Genomic DNA, 27,440 nt, shown 5'->3' with positions numbered 1-27,440 from the left:
GAAGAAACATAAGTCCTACTTTTTATGTATTAAATGAATACCTGGAATTCAGCTCTTAGAAATAATTTTATGGATGAATGAATACAAAGTAAGCAGACAGGAAGTTGTCCCATTCAAACGGTAGCCAAAGAGAGAAAAAAATTAGATGACTCAGAAAGAAGTCTTAGAACTCGGGAAGATGAATTAGAAGAGAAGATTCACAAGTAATCCTGGTCTATGGATCAGAAAGGTAAAAGGAAAGCTTCTGGAAAATTATATACCAAAATTCTTCAGCATAACAGAAGTGTAAGATGAGGAAGGTAACTATTGAGAGAATCTACTGATTCTGAATTTTTAAAACGGTATAAATCACAGATCAGTAAGAAGAATTAGTTGCCCAAGATACTTTAATTAATGGAAATAATACCTAAAATCAAGAATTAAATTTTAAAACATCCAAAAGTGCAAGTCTTTTCTCCTACCATCTTCCTATCTAAAAAATCAAAGCAAATGGAATTATATTTATTACTGAGTAAAGCTATGTCTTTTTAGGTTTGACTTCACCTTTGTTTATGCCAATCAAATGTCACTTTATTTCAATAATCAGACATCACTGTTTAAAGTTATGACCAAATATTTTGTTGAATGCCCAGTGTAATCTACTAAATAGTATAACTTAATCCTGATTACTTTCTGAAACTCACAAATAAGATACATAGCTGAAGCAATTTAATACTGAAGCAAATTTGGATCTAAGTATATTTCGATAGTAATTATACTATTTTACGATGTTTCAGTACCTTAGAGAAAATCAGCAAAATAATGACATATGTCATTTTAATACAACTTTTGATTAGAAAACAGTTTCCTAAATTCATCGCTATTCCTTGTAACACAGTATTCTTATGTCATAAAAGACAAAACATGTAAAAATCAGTTATGAAGAAATGTTTACTGAGTTCCTCCTACAGATAAGGCATTCTGCTAGATTCCAAAGATAAAAGAGTAGTCAAGACAAACACAGGTCTTGATTTCACCTAGATTAAATACAGCAATAGTTCCAAATTTAGACCTACATATACAGTAGTCTACCCCCTTATCCTCAGTCTCTCTTTCCATGGTTTCAGTTACCCACAGTCGACTGTGGTCTGGAAGCAGAGGATCCTTCTGATGTATCCTCAAAGTCAACAGTCCTATGTCACAGGACCTATATCCTTCACCTCATGTTATCTCATCACGTATGCATTTTATCAACTCACATCATCACAAGAAGAGTATTGTACAAGATACTTTGAGAGAGAGAATCCACATTTACATAAATTTTATTACAGCATATTGTTATAATTGCTCTATTTTGTGATTAGTTATTGCTGTTTATCTCTTACTGTGCCCAATGGATAAATTAAACTTTATCATAGGTATGTATGTATAGGAAAAAAACCCAGTAAATTTAGGGTTTATGTGCTATCCGCAATTTCAGACATCCACTGGGGGTCTTGGAACATACCTGCAGAAACGGGTGAGGGGAACTACTGTAAACTATTAGAAGTAGTATACTGCAACATAACCTTAGGTCAGTTGAAACTAAAACACTGACAAACTTTTAAATAAAATGCATCTGAGGTCATATAAAATGAATGAGGGGATTACCCTCATCCAGAACAAGACAAGAAGACATTTATCCTCCAGTTTGCATTAAAGGCAAACATGAACGTCTCAGAATATTTCATCTTAGGGCTCCTAATAGACATGTCATCCTCTCTTAGAGTTCATGTCACTTCTCAGTCTGCCCATTGCTGCAACCAAACCATCTTCTTCATAAACATAACTCCCACTTTAAAAAAGCACAGAGGCTAAGTGTAAGAGCATGTCTCAGTAAGATGGCAACTACCTTGGAGAGACTGGAACTTAATTAAATATGTGTCGTTCTCACATTCTCAAAGTTACTTCCACTTGCCAGTATAAATAATATTACTTGCACAAAGTTGAAAAGGCATGCGTGAACAATTTTTTAAAGAATGTTTTCTATTCCACTAACAACTAAACTAAATGGACCTGACCTTGTTTTTAATGTTTCAGGTCAACGTGAGAATAAATTGCTGCACTTCCCAAAGTATGTGGATAACGTAATGAAATGTTCAGCGAAAACAGAATTCAGCGGTCAAATATGTCAACACTGTATGTTCTAACACCCTTTGGAGAACATTTAGACACTGAGAAGTATTACAATAACGAAAACTCCTTGACCTTTTTTTAAAAGAACCTTTCCAAAACTATTTGACCAAAGGCTGAATTTGGGGGTTAATACTTCTTAATGTCCTCTGAGTTATTTTTGAAAGAAACACACCGTATACTATATTGCATAATTGGAGAAAGATGTTTTACTGGAAGAAAGACGTTTTGCTGGACAAATACAGTTTACAGTATTTATACTAAAACTGAGGGGAGAATTACCTCTCTTCGTTTTTACTACCCTATAAACCGCCTTGTTTTCTTTTTAGATTTCCACGAGATAATTAAAGGTGAACGTGTCAAACTCATACCCTAACAATTTTCGTTTCTGAGGAGGAATATTCCAAGGGCAGCATTTTAACACATACTCTTCAGTATGCTATGCTATCAGAGAGAATATTGAGTCTATACAGATCAGCTTACTTACGTCTGGGGCTCCTTTTCATTTTGCTGTTTTTGCTGGGGCTGAAGAACGTTATTTACCAGTTCAGTGATCCCACTAAAGGGAAACCACCTGTTTAAATAAGCAAATAATGTGACTGAATAACCAAGTGAATAACAATGTAGGTCAAATGTTTTCTTATCCACACTAATAAAAATACACAGGCACAAAAGCTACAGCCAATGGAAATGGGAGCTCCAGTTATCATCCAGGCAGTCAGATGTAGGGAAATTAAGTTGGAACACTTAACCAGTCCACAAGCAGGCAGCAAAAAACTACATCCGGTCAAAGTGTGGATGAAGTAAGAAGCTGCAGGCAGCTCTCTTACAAGCCAGAGAGTCAGAAAGCAGAGGACACACTAGCTGCAGCCTATCCAGTATTAGGGTAAGCTAATACCATCCAAGGTGCGGGAAGCAGAATACGGCAAAGGTACAGAAATCAAGCCTACTGCACTCTGAATACATTTACTTACTGCGTCGGTTGTGGTTTGGGCTCTTCTTTGACCCTAAAAAGATAAGTTTGCACAACTGAGTGCACTGTACTAAGAAGAAACTTCTATCTACAATTTGTGGTCATATAAAAATGAAAAATGAGGTTTGTTACACAGAAAAGGTTAGTGCTTTGCTACATATTGGAATTATACATGTCAATGAAGCTGACACAAAAGAAAGAGTTGAATCACCTGTGCGTAATAGAGGACTGATATTAAAACTCTACGACTGCTTTAATGAGTCCATGATTTAGGACTCAAGTTCTCTGAATATTTTTACTGATACTGACGCTTTTAAAAGACTTATTTTAAAGCACCATTTTAAACACAGTTACATTTGGTTTATTGAAGATAAATAGATTTCCTGTTTATTTTTTAAATTTCTTCCTTAATATAAATTGAAGTAAAAGCATATTTTAAATAAAATGTATAATTTTATAAATGTATTTTAAAAGCCTTACAAATGAATTTAATTACTGCTTAAAGGAGCAGATAAAAGGGTTGGGGGTTAGGTATCCAATCTAACTAAAAACGGCTACTAACATAACTATGTATATTAAATTTTAAATATTTATAAGCTACAGTAAATTATTCATATAAGATAGCAGACTAAAAATGCATTTAAACTATAATCAACTCAGTGCTTCACTGAAATAGCACTGGATACTTAAAAGGCAGAGAAAGATCAGACCCAAGGGTAGTAGATTCCTCTGAAATCCGGCTTCCCGCACTTTACCTAAAACTGGTCGTAGACCTATGACTAAACCTATGACCTATGTCCTAGACCTATGACTTGGTGACCAGTTCGTTGGCTTTTCCCTTCCCAAAGAAAGGCTAAAAATTGGATACTGAAATTGGTTACTAAAATCTAGGACTTCCATAAGGAAATTATAGTAACACTGTGCATTAAATTATTTTTAGATCAAATGGATTTTCTTTTCCAGTGTGTTCCTATTTATAATGATATAAGCAATAAATGAAAAGGTATACCCTTATACATTTTTGTGTCCCAAAGAATAAATATAATTGTTAATTATATATCTCTATATTAAACCACAAGGGAATCTCCTACGTTCTCTGCACAAACTTCAAAAAAAATAATAGTTTTATCCCAGAGCTAAAGCCACATCATTTAGTATTTAACTATAGTCATAAAATGGATTAATAATAAAAGATTGTATTTAACGCCAACTATCATATCAACAAGCAAACACAAAAAACTTATAGTGACCCTGGATTCTGTCTAGAAAACTTATTATATTTCCTGGAGAATAAGGTAAAAATCTCTTAACATTTTAGAACAAAATAGGTCCCAAAGAAAGATTACCAGATCAGCTCATCATACTGGAGAACAATGCAAGATTACCCTTCACCAAACGATATGTATAGAAAAACAATAAATATTTAAATAGATAAATATGTAAATGAGAAAAATATTGTTAAAGAATTCCTGGGTGATCTCTGCAAGGAATCATGTTGCTTTTAATTACTGACAAAAGTTTTCATCACAAGCAAATGGATATTAATCTACCAATCAGTTTCTAATTTCAAGATCTTAAAAAATTAACAGGCAAAAATTTTAATTACCAATTCAGGAATTATTTCTGGGCTTTGTAAAATATCTACATATGAAATATACAAACATTTGCATCAGCTTCCCAAATAAAATGTGTATCATAATGAGGCAGTATAAAGATTTATCCCATCAGGTGGCCAATAGACACATGAAAAGATGTTCATCATCACTTGCTCTCAGGGAAATACAAGTCAAAACTACAATGTCACACCTGTCTGAATGGCTATAATCAACAACACAAGAAACAACAGGTGTGGCGAGGATGTGGAGAAAAAGGAACACTCGTGCACTGTTGGTGGGAATGCAAACTCTGGAGAACAGTATGGAGGTTCCTCAAAAATTAAAAATAGAACTACCCTACAATCTAGCAGTCACACTACTGGGTATTTGCCAAAAAAAATACAAAAACACTAATTCAAAGGGATGCATGCACCCTGATGTTTACAGCAGCATTATCTACAGTAGCCAAATTTTGGAAGCAGCTCAAGTGTCCATCAACAGATGAATGGATAAAGAAGATGTGGTGCGTATGTGTATATATACATATATATAATGGAGTATTATTCAGCCATAAAAAAGAATAAAATTGTGCCATTTGCAATGACATGGATGGAGCTGGTGAGTATAATGCTAAGCAAAATAAGCCAATCAGAGAAAGACGAATACCATATGATTTCACTCACATGTGGAATTTAAGAAACAAGACAAATGAGCAATGTAGAAAGAAAGAGAGAGAGACAAACCAAGAAACAAACTCTTACTTGTAAAGAACAAACTGATGGTTAGCAGAGGGGAGGAGGGTGGGGGCATGGGTTAAATAGGTGATGGGGATTAAGGAGTGCACTTGTTGTGGTGAGCATCGGGTGATGTATGGAATTGTTGAATTGCTATATTGTATACTTGAAACTAATATAACACTATACTAACTAGCTGGAATTAAAATTAAAACTTAAAAAGAAACAGATTCTTAATTACAGGAGAACTGATGGTTACCAGAGGCAAGGGGAGTGTTGTATGCAATTGGTGAATCGCTATACTGTACACCCGAAATTAATAAAACACTATGTTAAAAATTTTTATTTTTATCCTGTCTTTAAAAATGTCTGAACAAAATTAAAATTTACCCACATTCCTTCATTTCAAAGTGTGTATGAGCGGCTTCCAGATTCCAGTCTGAGACACAAAGAGCTTAGAAATCATCACTCCCATCCTTACAATAAGCAAAGAGCTGAACAAAACTGAAAATCAACAATTCTTCTTAGATCAAAGAATTTAGGTCACTGAACAAATTGCTGCCCTGAAAACTAGAGAAACAGACACACAGATCCAGAGTATCACATTTTACCAAGAGTACAAGCCAAGGGGCAGAAGCCCACACCTGAAGCTAGCATCTGTAGAAACACTTTCAACTGACCAATTACTAGAGACTCAATGTGGACTGGACTGATAGTTTAAAATTCCAAGGGGTCCCTGCCTTAGTTGTGCCACCACAATTCAATAAATATTATCTCCAGAAGCCCTACCAGTTGCTCACTGTGAAAATCAAAGAAAACTCTCCTCTTACTTCCAGCAAGAGAAGGGAAAAGTAACGATTATGAAATATTCCCAGATTTCTCTACTTCCTTAACAATCCTAAACTCAAGGGAAAATATTTTACCAAAGCCTAAACAATTGGAGTTCTACCAAAACCAAACAAGCCTGAGAAAGACAATTACCTCCTCTAGCCTTTGATGTGGGAGAAAAAAAAAAAACAACAACACCAAACTATATCCCCTCTAGCCTTCAACATGGGGAAAGAGAAATATCAACTCAGGATCACCAAAAGACAGAGACTACTGAATGCTTCTCATATGTCAACACCTTACCACCAAATCAATAGAGTTCCTGAATAATGACAGGAGATTACAACTAAAAGAACTAAAGTAAAACCCTAGTTTGTGAGCATAATTTGTTCCAGATTCACGTTTGTAATCCAAAGAACTCACACATCAAAGCGAATTTCAAGAACCATTGGCTCAGTTGCGATCATGTGATGTTCAGCAAATACTACTCGTAGTGCAAGCCGTCACTCATTTAACAAGTTAAAATTTATTAGATTTTGTTTGCTCCCCTTTTGGAACACTCAGAGAACAAACTACTCGCAATCCAATGTTTTACTGTACAAGCTTTAGACACTATTTAGTTAAAAGTCTCTAGGGAAACACAAGGGAAAGGAAGTAAGGAAAAGAAAATACAAATAAGCACAACAGAGGAGAAGATTCTGGGAAGATGATGGAGTAGAAAGCAATAGAACTTTGTCTCCCTACTTGGATAACAATGGTAAAATTTGTCTTGTGTAACAATTTTGGAAATCTGGAGTCCAATGAAGGCTTTCCATTTCAGGAGAAGACTTGAACTACACACTGCCGTTAATTTTGGTCAACTTGAGCTCTTAGCATAGTATCAGCCACCCATTCCCCACCTGCCAGACCCAAGGTATGTTGCCATGCACTCATTCCTAAAGCAACGTGTACACAGCTTCCAGGAGTAAGGGTAGGTAAAAAGGACTCTGTTCTCTGTGCTCAGATGGTGGACTATTGACCGCTTCTTATCTCAGAGGTGCAGACAAAAAGGTGGGTGGCTATTGTTGTCCCAACTTTTCATATGGTTGAAGCCCTTGCCCTCTGCCTAAGGCGATTTCCAGGATATTTAAGTGGCTAACATATTTTCCTCTCTCTGTTGTTCCATTTTTCTTCCTTTGGGAGCCAGACATTAAAGACTGAAACATTCAAAAGCAACTGCATTTATGGGAGAAAGTAAAGTCACTACACATGCCCAGTGAAAGCGTGGGCTTAGCAAAGACCTGAAAAGACCTTAAATTTATAACATAGGATAATCCTCAGCCGAGAAACAGCCTACAAACAAACAAACAAAAAAACACAATAAAAGAAAACACTAACAGAAAACAACAAAATCTAGTGAAGAGGGAAAAATCTGAACCCCAGAGTACCACATTATTCGATTCAAATGTCCAATTTGCAATTAAAAAGAAATCATAAGGGATGTAGACCAACAGAAAAGTATTACCCACTCAAAGAAAAAAAGGATAAACAGAAACTGTCTCTGAAAAAGACCTGACAGCAGATCTACAAGACAAAGACCTGAAAACAACCATCTTAAAGATGCTCAAAGAACTAAAGGAAGGTGGGAAAAGTCAAGAAAATGTGTGAAATGTGGGAACAAAATGGAAATATCAATTAAGAGACAGAAAACCTAAAACAAGTGAAAAAGGAATTCTGGAGATTAAAGTCCAAGAACTGACAAGAAAAAATTCACTACAGGGATTCAAACTACAGACTAATATTCAAATGCTACCCTAGCAATGTATACATTCAATAAAATCTCTATCAAAACCTAATGTTTATTATAGAAACACAAAAACCCATCCTAAATTCATATGGAATCTGAATTCCTGAATAGCCAAAATAATCTTGAAGGAAAGGAGGGGGAGAGAAAGAGAGAGAGAGAGAGAGAGAGAGAGAGAGAGAGAGAGAGAGAGAGAGACAAAGCTGGATGACTCACGTATCTTGATTTCAAAACTTACTACACAGCTATAGATAATCAGTACTGGCATAAAGACAGACATAGACCAACAAAACAAAATAGAAAGCACAGAAATAAACCCTCACGTACATAGCCAAATGGGTTTTTGACAAGGGTGCCTAGACTATTCCATGGCAAAAGGACAGTCTGTTCAGCAACTGGTACTAGGAAAGCTGGATATCCACATGCAAAGAATGCAACCAGACCCTTATTTAACTTATACAAGAATTAATTCAAAATCAAAGAGCTAAATGTAATATATAAAACTATAAAATTCTTAGACGATAATATAAGAGCAAAAGCTATACAACACTGGATTTGTCAATGTTTTATTGGATATGACACCAAAGGCACAAGCAAAAAAAGTCAAAATAGATAAACTGGACTTCACAAAAATCTTTAAATTTTGTGCATCAAAAGATATCAACGGAGTAAAAGGCAACCCACACAATGGATGAAGATGTTTAAAATCATTTATCTGATAAGTGATTAATGTCCAGAATATGCAGAACTCTTAAAACTTAACAACAACAAAAGAAAAGAAATCCAGTTCAAAAATAGGCAAAGGACTTGAATAGACTTTTCTCCAAAGATATACAAATGGCCAATAAGTACATGAAAAGATGCTCAACCTCACTAATCATTAGAAAAATGCAAATCTAAACTATTGGGAGATACGACCTCACACCCATTGGGATACCTACTATTGAAAAAAACAAAATAAAAGGTGTTGGTAAGGATTTGGAGAAATTGGAACCCTTGTGCATTGCTGATGGGAATGCAAAATAGTATAGTCACTGTGGACAACAGCATGGTGTTTCCTCAAAAGATTAAAAATTATTATATGACCTAGCAATTCCACTTCTGGGTGTATCATAGGGTCTCAAAGAGATAGTTGTACACCCATGTTCATAGTAGCATTATTCACAATAGCTACAACATGCACACAACCCAAGGATCCATCAATAAATAAATGGATAAGCAAAACATGGTGTGTGTGTGTGTGTGTGTGTGTGTGTGTGTGTGTGTGTGTGTTTGTGCATGTGTGTGTGTATAGGGGTACAAACTTAAACAGTTAGGAAATTCCAAACAAATAACTACAACCTGGATGAAACGTGAGGACATTATGCTAAGTGAAACAAACCAGCCACGGAAAGATAAATACTGTATTATTCTACTTACATGAGGTACTTAGGGTAGTCGGATTCATAGAGGCAGAAAGTAGAATGGTGGTTGCCAGAGGCTGATGAGAAGGGGAAAATGGGGAGTCCTGTTTAATGGGTACACAGGTGCAGTTTTACAAAATGGAAAACACTCTTGAGATGGATAGTTGTGATGGTAGTATATTATAAATGTATTTGATATCACTGATCTGTGCACTTAAAAATGGCTAAGATACTACATTTTATGTCTGTGCATTTTACCAAAATTAGAAATATTGGTCAAAAATATAAGGACAATAGAAGAAATTTTAGCCTCTGACACCACAGCTACACCAAACAGTAAATAGAGCCTAACTCCTAGCCAAGTAAATATAAAACCTAACACTAAAGGGCTCTCTACCTACATTCCTTTTACACAATAAACCTTGTCTAGTTTTCAACAAAATACAAAGCATACTAAAAGGCAAGAAAAAACACAGTCTGAAAAGACAAAGCAGAATCAAAACCAGACTCAGATATAGCAGAGATTTTAGAATTATCTTACTGGGAAGAATAACTATAATCTAAGCTATATGTATAACTATATCTATATTAAGTTTATATATATATATATATATATATATTAAGTTATATATATAACTATAACTATATATATATAAGTTATATATATAACTATAATCTAAACTATAATTAGAGTCAAGGGCTCTAATGGAAAAAGTGTACAACACATAAGAACAGATGAGTTGTATGAGCAGAGAGATGGAAAGTTTAAGAAAGAATGAAAAGGAAATGCTAAAAATCAATAACACTGTAACAGAAATGAAGACCTTTGCCTTTGATGGACTCATCAGTAGACTGCACTCAGCTGGGGAAAATATCAGTAAACCTGAAGACATGTCAATAAAAACATTCAAAACTAAACAGCAGGGGTGCCTGGGGGGCTCAGTCAGTTGAGTGTCTTACTCTTGATTTCAGTTCAGGTCAGGATCTCATGGTTGGTGGGATAGAGCCCCACAGCAGGCTCCTCGCTGACAACACAGAGCCTGTTTGGGATTCTCTCTCTGTCTCTCTCTCTCTGCCCCTCCCCTGCTTGCGCACTCACACATTCTCACTCTCTCTCTCAAAATAAATAAATAAACATTTTTTTAAAAACCCTGAAAGACAAAGAGAGAAAAGACAGGAATAGATGAAACAGAATGTCCAAGAACTGTGGGACAATTACCAAAAGGTGTAACATTTTGTAATTACCAAAGGGTGTGACATGGAACACCAGTAGGAGAAGAAAGAAAGAAACACAAGAAATATCTGAAGTAATGATAACTGGGAATTTTCCAAAATTAACGACAGACACCACAGCTACACATCCATTAAGCACAAGGAATACCAAACAGGATTAATATTTTAAAAATGTACAACTAGGCAAATACTATTTAAACTGGGGGGAAAAAAGGAGTAGATTTTGAAAGAAGGCAGAAGGAAAATACACATTTTACCTATAGGGAAACATATAAGAATTATACCAGACTTCTCTTCAGAAACCATGCAAGCAAGAAGAAAGTAGAGTGAAATATTTAAAGTGTTGAAAGAAGAAGCCACCAACCAATAATTCTGTATCCAGTGAAATTATCTTTAAAAGGGCAGGTGAAATAAATACTTTCTCAGACAAGCAAAAATTAGGAGAATTTGTCATCAATAAACCTGCCTGGATGGGGCGCCTGGGTGGCGCAGTCGGTTAAGCGTCCGACTTCAGCCAGGTCACGATCTCGCGGTTCGTGAGTTCGAGCCCCGCGTCAGGCTCTGGGCTGATGGCTCAGAGCCTGGAGCCAGTTTCCGATTCTGTGTCTCCCTCTCTCTCTGCCCCTCCCCCGTTCATGCTCTGTCTCTCTCTGTCCCAAAAATAAATAAACGTTGAAAAAAAAAAAAATTTAAAATAAACCTGCCTGGCAAGGAATATTAAGAGGAGGAAGAAAATGATAAAGGTTGAAAACCCACATCTACATAAAAATAAGAAGAGCATTAGAGAAGGAATAAATGAAAGTAATATAAAATCTTTTATTTTTTCCTATTCTTAATTGATCTAACTGGTAAGTTTCTTCTCAGTAATAACAATAACATTGTGTTTGGTAATTATAGCTTATGGATAAGTGAAATGAATGACAGCGATTTTTAAGGTACGGGAGGGAAAAATGGGGAATACTCTGTTATAAAGTACTTGTACTATCCCTGAGGTGGTATAGTGTTATCTGAAAATAGACTTAGATTAGTTGTAAATGTACAATGAAAACTCTTCAGCAACCGCTAAAAACATTTTTATAAATGAAGTACAATTCATATGCTGAGAGGAGAAACAATGGAATCAAATCATATAAAATGCTGACTTTAAACAAGAAAAGGAAGAGAAATAAAGGAAGAAGAAGGAGAAGAAGAGGAAGAAGAAGGGGGGAAGGAGAGAAGAAGGGGGAAAGGAGGGGGGAGGAGAAGAAGGAGAAATAAAAGAACATAGGCAATGAATGGAATAGTTATAAATATAGTAACTATCAATCCAAATATATCAATAATCGCTTAAATGTGAATATCTATCAATTAAACAGAAGACACTGTCAAAATAGACTAAAAAATAAGCTAACAGTGTGCTCTCTACAAGAAACCCACTTTAAATGTAAACCACTGATAGGATAAAAGTAAAGGAATGAAGAAAGATATACCATGCTAACACTAATTTTAAAAAGCTGAAACACTACATTACCTTCAAACAAAGTTAATTTCAGAACAAGGAATTTATCAGGGATAAACAGGGACATCCCATAATGACAAAGGGGTGAATTTTCCAAGAACACATGATAATCCTTAATGTGTAGGTGCCTAACAACAGAGTGTAAAAATATGAGAGGCAAAAATTGATAGGCCTGCCACAAGAAACAGACAAAGCCACTGTTACAGTTAAAGACGTCACACTTCAATCAGTAATTGACAGATCCAGCAGACAGAAAATCAGTAAGGACACACCTGAATGACTAGCATCATCGATAAAATGTATCTAACTGACATTCTCTAATACATCATCCAATAGTACCAAAATACACATTACTCTCAAGCTCAAATGGAACATTTATCAAGATATACCACATTGTGGCCCTTACACTCTCTTTAACAAATTTAAAAGAATACAAATCATAAAAGTATGTTATGAGTTCACAATGAAATTAAACTAGAAATCAATAAAACTGTAGTGGAAAATCCAAAAATAGCTAGAGACTAAACAACACACTTTGAACTAACACCCGGGTCAAAAAAGAAGTCTCAAGAAAATTTTGAAGTATTTTGAACTAAATGAAAACGAAAAGCAATCTATCAGAATGTATGAAAACTTTCACATTGGATGCAAAAGAAAAGATCTAAAATCCATAAAGCAAGATTCCATCTTAGAAACTAGAAAAAGAAAAATGAATTAAATCTAAAGGAAAACAAAGAAAAGAATAAAAATAAGAGCACAAATCAACAAAATTTAAAATAGGAAACCAATAGTCAAAATCAAAACCTGCTTTTTTGTGAAAACTAATAAAATGATGAACCCTTAGCTACGCTAGTCAAGAAAAAGAGAGAAGACACAAATTACTAATATCAGAAATGAAAGACAGTCCATCACTACAGATCCCATGACATTAAAAAGATAACAAAGAAATATTAAGAAAAACTCTATGCTCAGAAATTCAATAACTTTGAGGAAATGGACCATTTCCTTAAAAGAGAACTATCTACAAAAGTTCGCACCAGAAGAAATAGGTAATCTGAATAGGTCTAACATCGATTAATGTAATTGAATCAATAGTTAATAACCTTGCAAAACAGAAATCACCAAAGACTACATGGTTCCATTTGTGAACTCTACCAAACATTTAAATGGGAAATTATACCAATCCTCTACAATCTCTTTCAGAAAAGGAAGCTAAGAGAACACTTTCTAACTCAGTCTCTTAGAACAGTATCACCGTAATATAAGAAACAAAGACGTTGAAAGAAATGAAAATTACAGACCAATATCTTTCACAAACACAAATGCAAGTATATTCAACAGCATATTAGCAAATGAAATCCAACAAAGTATAAAACTATTGTACACCATGACCAACTTGGACCTATCCCAGATATGCTGGTTCAATACTCAAAAATCAGTTAGCATAATCCATCAATATCAAAAGATTAAAGAAGAAAAATCATATATCATATTTGACAAAATCTAACAGCCATTCATAATAAAAGCTCTCAACACACTATGAATTGAGGACATTTCCTTAATTTTGACAAACATAAAAAGCTACCACTAGCTTACTATCATTAAGTAAGTTGATAAAGTGTAAGTTTTAATGATGATAAGTAAGTTTAATGATGATAAAGTGTAAGTTTTCCCCTTAAGATCAAGGAGGAATTGACTACACAGATCAAACAAATTAATTTGTAGGGTGTTGGAACTGTTCTAAATGATATTGCATAGCTGTATACATGCTTATATGTATTTGTAAACACCCACAGAACTACACACAGCGCAAAGAGTAAACCTTAATGTATGCACATTTTTAGAAATCAACCACAAGGGCAAGGGAATCCTAGGAAGAAATGCAGAATGTGACAAATGAATCCAAATCTGTTTGGAGAATGGATAACAAACCTCACTAACAAGGATTCAGAAAAAATTGCTGCCCTAAGTAACAATGGGACAGGTTATTTTAAGTAGATATTTCCAATGCTAAAGACAAAAAGAACTATATTTAAACATTGTACTCTAATTGGCAAATTTGTTTGCACACTGCACAGGTTAGCAACTCTGAAGCTATTGTACACTATACAGGAGTTAAACAACTAAATAAATTCTAGATAACGAGAGCCAGCTTTCTCACTGTCATAAAAAAAGAAGTTACAACTAAGAAAAGAGGAGGCTAAAATGAATGGACCCTGCCTACAGTGCTGGATTTAGAGTCAAAGATATTAGTCTGAAGTTATGCATGTTTACATTTTATAGGCAGAGATGACAGATGATGATGATGATGACAGATAGATAGATAGATAGATAGAACTTATAAATGTAATTAATATACTAGAGCTAAAAACTCCCCAAAACTCCCCCAATGATAGGGTTTTCTTTGTTAGAATGGGTTGAATCCTTTCAATTCTGGTAAAAAATTATCAAATTGCAAACCAGACAGACAAGTGGTAACGGACTTCTGTCAGCAGTCCTGAAAAGCTGAATCCTCAGGCAACGAAGAAAGCAAAGAAGCAAATTAACCCCAGAAGGCTCAAGAATTGGCAGCACCAGGTATCTCTAGAAATGGAGAGTAAAAGCAGGACTAAAAACAAGTTGAAAGTCTCTTAAGAACATAAGATAAGGGGGCGCCGGGTGGCTCAGTCAGTTAAGCATCCGACTTCGGCTCAGGTCATGATCTCACGGTTCATGAGTTTGAGCCCCATGTTGGGCTCAGCACTGACAGCTGCGAGCCTGGAGCCTGCTTCAGATTCTGGGTCTCCCTCTCTCTCTGCCCCTCCTTCGCTCATGCTCCGTCTCTGTCTCTCTCTGTCTCTCTGTCTCTCCCCCCCCCCACACACACACACACATAAATAAACATCTAAAAACTGGAAAAAAAAAAAAAAAGAACACAAGATTAGGACCCAGATTCCCTCACTCACTCCATGCCTCTCCCTAACCTCAGCAGAAGCTTAAACAAGCCTCTCTGGAGAGGGTAAAACAGAATGAATAAACTAGGGGATACCAGGCAGAGGTGAGTCACAGCAGAGGCAATATACCGAACACAGACAAATTAAATGAAATCTTACATAATGAATGTTAAGACTCTAGCTTTTTCCCCAACATGGCCCCAGAGCATCAGCAGCCAGGCATATGCCCTCTTGCATGAAGTCCACAAGATTCTGCTCTGAGAAATCTAATTTGGTCAAGAGGGAGGAACTGGGCTCCCCAACGATGCAGCCCAGCTACCTCACAGACTATGTTATTGTTGATCTTAGTAGGGAACCGATATCTAAAGAAAGAAGAGGCTGAGGATATTATAAAAACATTAAAATTAAGCCCCCAAATATTTATAATATCAGAACCACAAAAATGGGAAGAAAGGGCAAAGAAAACAGATTACATAGTGAAAGACTTCTACTTTCTATTATAAATGTAAAATGAAATAATAAGACAGAACAGAGGCCACTTTCTCACAGCATCTACCTAAACCATCAGCACTTAAAGCTGCTAATAACACTACCTGCCCCCATCTACTCAGGATCCCCCTTTAATCTGTACCTCAGTCACTCTGATTCTCTTTTAGTCCCTAAAAAAGGCTGTGCACCTTTCTATGTAAATATCTAGAAATATCCAGGGGAAAATATGAACATTTTCAATAACAACCACATAATTTCCTATTTAATGCCATTTATTTTAACATTTGTGTACATCTATAAATGGGCTAATTTTTTTTTCTTTTTGTTATTTTACTGAAAGCAACAGATCAGTGTATTAGAAACTAGGGCTCCTAGACTCTAGCTGTCACTGCCTTTGCCTATGAGAAGGAGCCACTCATGAAGACTTGGAATACTTATGGATGATGGGAGATAACATTCATCAAACTGTTAGTCAATAAGGTGGTTGTCAATGAACGCTGAAGTCCTTTCCATACTAGAGTTAGTCCACAAATGTTACATAATCGATCTGGATTATATATGTGGCAACTTTTCAGTGCCAAATTGTTTTCCCCCTGACACTAAAGATGTTCCTTCACTGCCAGATGGTATTTGCTCAGAAAATTCAAGCTTAATTTTTTTCTGAGTTATACACACACACACACACACACACACACACACACACACACAGGCTCTGCGCTGAGCATGGAACCTGCTTAAGACTCTCTCTCTCTCTCTCTCTCTCTCTCAGGTGCCTGGGTGGTTCAGTGTGTTAAGCCTCATACTTTGGCTTGGGTCACAATCTCATGGGGGTCACGATTTCATGTTTCATGAGTTCGAGCCCCCCATCAGGGTCAGCGCTGACAGAATCGTTCGATCCTCCGTCTCCCAGCCTCTCTGCCCCGCCCCGTCTCTCTCCCTCTCTTAAAATAAATAAACATTAAAAAAAAAATACTTTCCCTCTGCCCCTCCCCAGCTCCTGCTCACTTGCGCGCGCGCGCGCGCGCGCGCGCTCTCTCTTTAAATTTTTTTTTAAAAAAGTAATTGTTTCTTCATATATCTTTTCCTAAACTTCTCTCACTACTCAAGGTTATCACTATCAGTTTGGGGTAAAAATCACTTTTCTAACCATTTTATGAGGAAAAACAATTAACAAACTTTTAAAGTAACTCACCTTAAATTCCAAAGCATTAATTTTGTATAAAATAGCTGGTGAAGAATTGTCTCAGGAGAACTGAGGCAGACCTACATCCTATTTCTTAACTATGTTACCTGGTATTTATGTGATCACGAGCAACTTATTTAATTGAGCCTCTGTTTGTAATTTGTAAAACTGTGATAATTCTGGATAAAAAAACTTAAAAGATTAAACAAAATAGTTGGAAAGTGCCTGGCACATAGTGCTTACACAATAAGTGAAAGTACCCTTTTCAAAACTGAATTTCCTTTCAAAGCTAAATTCAAAATATTTAATTGTCTCTGACTTTAAAATATTTACAATTCATTTCTGTGAATATATTCTCCTAAGGAGGGGAAAACAGATGGATAGCAGAAAGGTTTGGAAAAGAAGCTTTTCATTGCCTATTTTTGTAACTTTTGCATTATATATTTGACAACACAAGTGAATAAAATTTAAATAAAAATAGTAAACCACTATAACCAAAAATATTAATCAAATAAATTCAGTACATAAAGTCCTCATAACTTGATGTAAGTGAGTCCCCTGAATGCAGGGATTATGTCTTATTCATCTATGAGACTCAAGAATTTTGAACAATGCTGGGCATCTAGTAAACATTCAAAAACATCGGTAAGAATGGATGCATGGTTGAGACCTCCATCTACATTCTGTTCATATTTATGTGGTTGCAAAAATTAAGACTGAAAATGTCTCTATAGCTACCTAAATTACATAATAGAATATATTAACTTAATTAACTGTGCTATCGGGAAAGCCAAAATAACTGATCACCAAATGATACATTTAATGCCTATACATAGAGGGGTTATCCAAAAAATTCGTTGATTTGCCATAGCATCAAACACTTAAAAATAACTATCATTAATTTCTAGAGATTTATAGAGAAAAGTACATTCCCAAAAATCTAAAAAGTGCTCACAAAAAATAGGGTAATTACTTTTTACAACCAAGTAAATTATGAAGAATGAAAAACTACTTTTCCACAGTACATATAAGAATTAATAATTCAGAGTGAACAGGACAACAAATTATTAGAGGGTATCTATGTCTGATTAAGTGAACACACACACTGACGGAAATACACACATTTTGAAATGTCTTGGCATCACCACTATAAATCACATAGCCTTGGGTCCAAAAGAAGTACTAAGATATTATCTGGAAGACTAGCTCTAAGTTTTTTCTTTATTTCAAATATATAAGATTAAAAAAAGATACCCACAAAATACATCAAAATATTAATACCACTTTTATTAGAGTGCCAGAATTGTGGCTGATATTCTTATTCTTGCCTCTATTTTCCAAATTTTTGGTAATGTAATTACACTTTCTCAGAATTAAACATCCATAATATTTTTAAGATATTATCTGGTTTAAAAAAGAGAAACCATCCAGTGTACCCTATGCTTATAGACAGTTTAAAAATTAAACAATCTTACACATTTAGATGTAAAAATCCATTTTCAAAGTTCCCAAAAAAGAGATTTACAGTTAGCATCACCTGTTCAGCAAGGGAACTTGCTAAACAAGTTCTCTCTGCCCTCATCACAATGACAGCGTTGAATAAGCTATATGTATAAGTTCTCTGATCCTTTGAAATCTTTTTTTGCAGCTGTCTGTGGGGGTCATTAGAGGAGAAACGGGGATATGATTCTGTACAGCTCTTGTGTGAGAGCCCACATTTATTCTCCTTTCTTCTCTTCTCTGCTATCAAATGGAGCACTGTCCAAGGGCAGTTAGCCAAACAGCCAGGTGAACTGCTCTAGTCACTCAGGCATTTGCACATGTCTAAAATACTTTATATCCCTTTATGATAAAATTATTCAAAACATAAAGAAAGGAAGGAGCAGCAATAAATCATGCTGGCATAGCGCAGTTTATTTATTCTGAACAGGATGGCTGACAAAGGAACCTGCTGTCACAACATATGAGAGCACTTAAAATAATGAGGTTTTTCAGGGAAAAAAATGGAAAAAAATAAAGAAAAACACTAAGTGTCTGATTCCGTCCATAAGATACCCTCACACACACACAAAAATGAAAATGAAGAGAGATTTGATGTGACATATTGGAGGTTAATAAAGAAACAACATCATCTCCCAATTTAATTTTGTCAGTTTTTATACAGAAGAGTATGGGCTCTGGAGTCAATCAGACAGGGAGTTTGAACACTGGCTCCAATGTTCACTACTTGGCAAGTTACTTAATTAACCATTTTATAATCCATTTGTAAAAACAGAAACTAAAATAGCTACCTCATAAAGTGACAGTTAGGATTAAATAAAGTAATGAGAAAATGCATGGCACATGTTCTATTACTCTCTAAACTTTTCTATATGTTTGCAATATTATACAAACACATAATACAATGAGTGGCACATAATGGGCTCTCAGTAAATGTTGGCTCACTTCCTTGTTACAGACATGAAAATTAAACCAGTTTTAAGTTAAAAAAAAAAAAAAAGGAAGGGACTAGAGGTCACCTCGTTCAGACCTCTACCTCTAGGCAGATTTATCACATTAAATAAACATCATCTGATGACTTTCAGCACAAGGCTGTAAGAAGAACTTTTCTCAATACCTAAGAGAAAAGGGTAAGTAGGAAACGAATGATCAAGTAAATCCGAAATTGACAAAGTTAGTGCTCGATATAAAAAGGAACCCGCATCTAAGGACCACTGCAGTTTAAATGTCTAAAACTTGCAAAGCCATAGTGATTAAAACAAACGAAACCTATAGAATAGTTAGTATCACAAATCAAGGCGGGGGGGGGGGGGGGCCGCGGGAAATGTTCTGGTTGATGATATCGCAGAGATTAATTCACTGTAAAGAAAAAGATGACATTACAGTTGAACCTTGAACAACAACAGTTTAGGGTTGGCAAGTTGTGCAGTCAACAATCAGTATATAACTTTTGATTCCTCAAAAACTTAACCAATCCCAGAAGCCTCACCAATAACATAAAGAGTCAATTAACATACATTTTATATATCATTATAAACTGTACTCTCACAGGAAAGTAAGCTGGAGAAATGAAAATGTTATTAAGAAAATCGTAAGGAAAATACACTTACAGCACTGTATTGTATTTATGGGGAAAATCTGCATATAAATGGACACACACAGTTCAAACCGGTGTTGTGCAAGCATCAACTGTGCTTAGGTATACAGCTTTCTGGCGATCTGTCTTACTATAGAGACCAATTTTTAAAACTTGAGAGGAAAAGAGAATTACCGTAATCACCATGATTTAAGAATGCAAGCTCTGGAGCCAGACATGCCAGGTTTATATCCTGATTTTACCACCACCTATGATACCATGGACAACCCCCTTCTCTCACTGGGCCAGAGATGACTCATTTGTAAAAATGGGGATTAAGACAATATATACTTCATGAAGTTGACGTCTGCATAAAATATAGACAGAAAAGTCCTGGTTCACATATGAAGTGCTCAACAATTACTGGTAGTGATACTTGTTTTTAAGAAGAAAAAGAGAAGGGGAAAGACAGTTTTAATATGCCTTTGAGACAACTCGTGTATCAGTTGTCTCTCCCTAGCTCAGAAAGGGGGGGGGGGGAGGAAGGAAGGGAGGAAGGAAGGGAGGAAGGAAGGGAGGAAGGAAGGAAGGAAGGAAGAATCATTATCTCAATGAATTCCATTTCTATAAGATTTCAACAGAGAAATGAGTAAGGACTTCAGTATCTACTAATCTTTCAGTGCATTCCTCTTAGCCCAGTCACTTCCAAAGTAGCCTAAGGCCAGAGGAGCTGCAACAGAGCTGTAAATGCCCATAGGCTGCTGAATTACCCTTTGGAATCCCAGTGTCCACAGTGGCTTCACCAAATGAGGTGTTGAGTCAGTCATCCCAGAGTAATGCTGTTCTGGGGCTCATGCAAAGACTGTGATAGACATGCAAAGATTGTGATAGAATTCAAGGGCTTCTACTATAAATTAGATTTAGTTCATACCAACTCTTTCAAGGCTTTTTATATATGCTTCTAAAATTGATCACAACCATATGGAATCAGCTCTTTAAATAAGTATCATCTGAAAGCAGTCAAGGCTAAAAGTAAATTTTCTATGCAGTGACATTCAAACATTTTCTAACTTGACCCACAATACATTTTACATGCAGGAAATACATTTGGATACATGCATACAATAAAATTTCATTAAACAATACTAAGTGTATTGTCTTTTCAATGTATATCGTTGTTCTTAATTGGTGGTTATACGTTCTCCCATTAATTTGTTTCATGACCCAGCTTGAAAACCACTCCTCTACAGTAACTAGAGACAGATTATACTTTATAACTTCAGGACAAATCCGTATCTTCTAAGTTCCTCATGACTTTCAGAATATTCCTCAAGTTTAGGAGAGTGGGTTAAGACCTAAAAATAGCCAAATAACATGAGGTGCCTTTATAATCACCTATTATACACGCAGACTTGCCAGATTGCTGGGTCACCCTACAGGTTTCAAATCACTCTGTTTATGCACAAGTCAGAAGAGGGAGGTTTTTAGGGCCAGAAGGGAAGTATAAGCATTGAGCAGAGAAAAGGAAATGAACTTTAAGTAGACAGAGAGAGAGGCAGGAGGTGTGGGACCTTCTGGGCTGACAAAGGAAGCAGAGAATGGAAGATAAACAAAGCCAGAGCCAGGAAAACAAGGAGAACCTGAAGCAGGAGGCTAACTGAAGCCAGAGCCAGAAGGGAAAGCAGAAACAGGCACATAAGAGGAAACAAGGCCAACACGAAATAATGTGCTATGCCAGAAAGGGAAAAAAGGCTGATGGCATTTGGCTACATCATGCATGAGAGCAGCAAGGCATGGGAGCTGTGCTGTTACGTGTGTTCTCTCGGGCTATCAGAGAACTAGAACTTCAGAGGCAGCTAAAACTCTGTAATTAAAAAAAAAAATGTGGTCTTTATTATGCTCTATTAATTAGCACTTCTTTCCTACCAATAATTTTGACCTGTTTTTATTAAAAATGCTTGACTGAGTAAATAAACATATGTTCCTCATCTATTTGATAATCTTCTGCTACCAGGATTTAGAATCAATTTTAACTTCTGCCACATTGTTTTAGAATTCTTTAACAGACCCAAATGATTTCCTAGTTTCTCTAACACTTCACGTGTACAACTCTGCTACGGAAATACCTATGCTGTTTTAGCGGAAAAATACACTAAAATTAATACTACATGGAGTTGGGGCACCTGGGTGGCTTAGTTGGTTCAGTGTCCAACTCTTGATTTTGGCTCGTCATGATCCCAGGGTCATGGGATCGAGCCCCAAGTTGGCCTCTGTGCTGAGCATGGGGCACACTTAAGATTCTCTCTCTCTCACTCTGCCCCTCTCCCCCACTCACTCTCTCTCTCTAAAACTAAACATTAAAAAAAAAAAAAGATTGACACTATAAGGAGCTAACTTTTACTTATCTTTTTCATATTCTGTACTAAAAATAATTATCTCCAAGAGGTTTCAATACATTGGTGATACAATTATACAGTTATCACCATTTAGCAATGTTTAAACTGTATCTCTGAAAAATGACTGGCGGCTCAGTCGGTTAAGTGCTGGACTCTTGATTTCAGCTCAGGTCACGATCTCACCTGCATTGAAATCGAGCCCCACGCTGGGCTTTGCACTGACAGTGCAGAGCCTACTTGGGATTCCCTCTCTCCCTCCTTGCCCCTCCCCTGCTTGCACTTTCTCTCTCTCAAAATAAATAAACTGTAAAAAAAAAAGAAAAAGGAAAATGACTGGATAGGTTTCTAAAAAATATTAGAAAATAACAAGAAACCAATCTGACAATAAATTTCATATTCAAAACAGAAAATAATAAGAAATCAGTAATTACAAAACAAATCAAATGAAATTCAAATGGAGGTCAGACTTAAATTTATCAACATTAGTCAGACCTTTGCATTTATAAGCAGAACTAATTCACTACCTGGTAACTCACCAAAACCTACTCAAGCCAGTTCACCGTGAAGCAAATGTACCATGAAACAAAATTTTTTAAAGGCCTATGCGGTATTAGCTATCATATTAATTAGTGAATACCTAAATCAATTGGCAGAGTATTATTCACAAATTCCAGTAACAAACAAGTTAACAAAATTACAAATACCAATTTAGATAATTAAATATTTCACAAAATAAAATTGATATAGCACTAATATCCTCAACAATTTTGATATTTAGAAACTGTCCTTAGTCAATTGACTTTTTATTTAAATAGGATATTATGAAAACTTTTTCCCAAAAAAGGCGGGTTTTTTTTTTCCCAAAAAAGTTTTTTTTTGGTAAAAGAAAGAAAAAGATAAAAGTAAGTTCAACTAAAGATAAATTTCAGGGGCGCCTGGATGGCTCAGTCGGTTGAGCATCGGACTTTGGCTAAGGTCATGATCTCGCAGTTTGTGAGTTCGAGCCCCGTGTCGGGCTCTGTGCTGACAGCTCAGAGCCTGGAGCCTGCGTCGGATTCTGTGTCCCCCTCTCTCTCCGCCCCACCCCTGCTTGTGCTCTGTCTCTCTCTGTCTTTCAAAAATGAATAAACATTAAAAAAAAAAAAAGATAAATTTCAGAGGTGCCTGGGTGGCTCAGTTGGTAACCCCCGACTTTGGCTCTGGTCATGATCTCACAGTTTGTGGGTTCGAGCCCCACATCAGTCTCTGTGCTGTCAGTGCAGAACCCACTTCAGATCCTCTGCCGCCCTCTCTCTCTGCCCCTCCCTGCTCGTGCTGTGTGTGAGTCTCTCTCTCTCTCTCAAAAATAAACACACAAAAATTTTTTTTTAATTTTTTTTCAACGTTTATTTATTTTTGGGACAGAGAGAGACAGAGCATGAACGGGGGAGGGTCAGAGAGAGAGGGAGACACAGAATCGGAAACAGGCTCCAGGCTCTAAGCCATCAGCCCAGAGCCTGACGTGGGGCTCGAACTCACGGATCGCAAGATCGTGACCTGGCTGAAGTCGGACGCTTAACCAACTGCGCCACCCAGGCGCCCCAAAAAAAATTTTTTAAAGATAAATTTCAGAAAAGCAAGTTAGAAAAACCTAAAAGAGTAAAAGGTGCAAATACCCTACAATAAAATATACAAGCATATTCACTGCAACATGGTTTAAAGACAGAAATATTGAAAGTAACCTGTAGTAAGAGATAGATTACCAAAAACATTATTTTTGTTTGGTTGGTATGGTTTGGCTGTTTTTATTGAGATACAATTGACCTATAACATTGTGAACTTTTAAGGTGTACAACATATTAATTTGATACATTTATGTACTGCCATATGATAACAACTTTAGTGTTAGCTAACATCTCTACGAAGTCAAATAATTATCATTTCTTTTTTGAAAACATTTAAGATCCAATTTCTTAATAACTTTAATGTATATAATACAGTATTATTGACCATAATCAGTATGCTGTGCATTAGATCCCCAGAACTTACTCATCTTCTAGTTGCAAATTTATACCCTTTAACATTTTCCCAGTTTCACCACTCCTCAGCCCCAAGTATCTACCATTCTACTGTGTTTCTAAGAGTTCAGCTTTTTTATTTTTTTTATTTTTTTCTTAATGTTTTTGTTTTATTTTTTTAATATGAAATTTATTGTCAAATTGGTTTCCATACAACACCCAGTGCTCATCCCAACAGGTGCCCTCCTCAATGCCCATCACCCACTTTCCCCTCCCTCCCACCCCCCATCAACCCTCAGTTTATTCTCAGTTTTTAAGGGTCTCTTATGGTTTGGCTCCCTCCCTCTCTAACTTTTTTCCCCCTTCCCCCCCCCACCATGGTCTTCTGTTAAGTTCCTCCTGATCCACATAAGAGTGAAAACATATGGTATCTGTCTTTCTCTGTGTGACTTATTTCACTTAGCATGACACTCTCCAGTTCCATCCACGTTGCTACAAAAGGCCAGATTTCATTCTTTCTCATTGCCAAGTAGTATTCCATTGTATATATAAACCACATGTCCTTTATCCATTCATCAGTTGATGCACATTTAGGCTCTTTCCATAATTTGGCTACTGTTGAAAGTGCTGCTATAAACATTGGGGTACAAGTGCCCCTATGCATCAGCACTCCTGTATCCCTTGGGTAAATTCCTAGCAGTGCTACTGCTGGGTCATAGGGTAGGTCTATTTTTAATTTTTTGAGGAACCTCCACACTGCTTTCCAGAGTGGCTGCACCAGTTTGCATTCCCACCAACAGTGCAAGAGGGTTCCCGTTTCGCCACATCCTCGCTAGCATCTATAGTCTCCTGATTTGTTCATTTTAGCCACTGTGACTGGCATAAGGTGATATCTCAGTGTAGTTTGATTTGTATGTCCCTGATGAGGAGGTATATTGAGCATCTTTTCATGTGCCTGTTGGCCATCTGGATATCTTCTTTAGAGAAGTATCTATTCATGTTTTCTGCCCATTTCTTCACTGGATTATTTGTTTTTCAGGTGTGGAGTTTGGTGAGTTCTTTATAGATTTTGGATACTAGCCCTTTGTCGGATATGTCATTTGTAAATATCTTTTCCCATTCCGTCAGTTGCCTTTTAGTTTTGTTGATAGTTTCCTGTGCAGGGAGTTCAGCTTTTTTATTCCACATATAAGTGATATCATACAGCATTTGTCTTTCTCTGAGTGACTTATCTCACTTAGCATTATGACCTAAAGGTCCATCATGTTGTCACAAAAGGCAGGATTCCTTCTTTCTCATGGCTGAATAATACTCCATTGTGTACACACACACACACACACACACACACACACACACCATCTTCTTTACCCATTCATCCATTAATGGGCACTCAGATCATTTCCACAACTTGGCTATTTTGAGTAATGCTGCAATAAAATTGGGAGTGCAGCTTATCTCTTCGATATCCTGTTTCCATATCCTTTGGATATATACCCATATGCTGGACCATATGATTGAACCCCCATACTATTTCCCATAGTGGCTAAACTAAATTACATTCCCATGAACAGTGCACAAGAGTTCCCTTTTCTGCACATCTACATCCACCACCACTTGTTATCCTTTATTGTCTTAAGTGGACAGGGGGGACTTAACACACATTTGTTCTCTTACAATTCTGAATGTCAGAAGTTCTAAATCACTTGCACTGGGCTGAAATCGAGGTGTCAGCAGGGGTGTCCTCTCTCTGCAGACTCTAGGGGAAAATGCATTCCCTTGCATTTTCTAGCTCCTAGAGCTGTAGTCCCTTCATTCCTTGGTTCATGATCCTTTATGCCATCTTCAAAGCAAGAAGCATAGCATTTTGCTTCACCCATCACCATTTTCTCCTCTAGTAGAATCTCCCCCTGCCTTCCCTTGGTAAAATACTTATGATTATATCATTGGGTCCACCTGATCAATTCAAGATACTCTTCCCATCTCAAAATTCTTAACTTAATCATATCTGCAAAGTCCCTTTTGCCATATAAGGTAATGTATCATACACTCAGAGAGTCCAGAGATTATAACATGGACATATTAGAGGGGTATTATCCAGTCTACTACACGGCGCAAGAGAGAGCTCTTTTCTTTTTGATGATAGCCACTCTAACAGGTATGAGGTAGTATCTCACTGGGGTTTTGATTCTCATCTCCCAACGATTAGCAGTGTTGGGCAGCACCTCTTCATAGACATGTTGGCCTCTCATACATCTTCTTCGGAAAAAAAAAATCTATTCAGGTCCTCTGTCCATTTTTTAATCAAATTGCATTTTTGTTATTGAGTTGTATAAGTTCTTTATACACTTTAGACATTAACACCTTATCCAATATATGGTTTGCAAATATTCTCTACCATTCTATAGGTTGCCTTTTCATTTTTATTGTTTCTTTTGCTAAGCACAAGCTTTTTGGTTTTACGTAGTCTCAACTTATTTCTTTTCACTTTTATTGTTGTGCTTTGGTGTCATATCCAAAAAAATGATTGCCAAGACCAATGTCAAGGAGTTTACCACCTAATTTTTCTTCTACTTTTATGGTTTCAGGTCTTACATTCAAGTCTTCAATCCATTTTTAGTTGACTTTTGCATATAGTATAAAATAGGGGACCAATTCATTATTTTAAATGTGTCTGCCCAATTTATTGAACAGATTATGCTTTCCCCATTGTATATTCTTGGCTCCTCTGCTGTAAATTAATCGACCATATACACATGGGTTTATTTCTGGGCTCTCTATTCTGTTTCATTGATCTGTGTGTTTGTTTTAATGCCAATACCATACTGTTTTGATTACTGTAGTTTTGTAATATGATTTGAAATCGGGAAGGGTAATGCCTCCAGCTCTGTTCTTTCTCAAGATTGATTAGGCTATTTTTGTGGTTCCATATATATTTTAGGACTGTTTGTTCTATTTCTGTGAAATGTGCCATTGGAATTTTGATGGAGATTACACTAAATCTATACATGGTTTTGGAGAGAATAGACATTTTAACAATATTAATTCTCCCAATGCATGAGCACAAAATATCTTTCCATTTATTTGTGTTTCCTTCAATTTCTTTAATCAATGTGATACAATGATCATTGTACAGATCTTTCACCTGGGGGTCAAATTCATTCCTAGGTA

The 27,440-nt window shown here is 36.2% G+C and overlaps 1 protein-coding gene across 1 annotated transcript in view; it reads right to left on the bottom strand.

Moving 5' to 3' along the window:
- Window positions 1-27,440, bottom strand: part of LOC125156200 (regulating synaptic membrane exocytosis protein 2-like) — a 184,693-nt gene that overhangs the window by 85,857 nt on the left and 71,396 nt on the right. The gene's annotated exons all lie outside the window — the stretch shown is intronic.

This window comes from Prionailurus viverrinus, chromosome F2, assembly GCF_022837055.1.
Source record: "Prionailurus viverrinus isolate Anna chromosome F2, UM_Priviv_1.0, whole genome shotgun sequence".
Lineage (NCBI taxonomy): Eukaryota > Metazoa > Chordata > Mammalia > Carnivora > Felidae > Prionailurus > Prionailurus viverrinus.
Note: the sequence above shows the minus strand (reverse complement) of the source record. Positions and strands in the feature narration are given on the sequence as shown.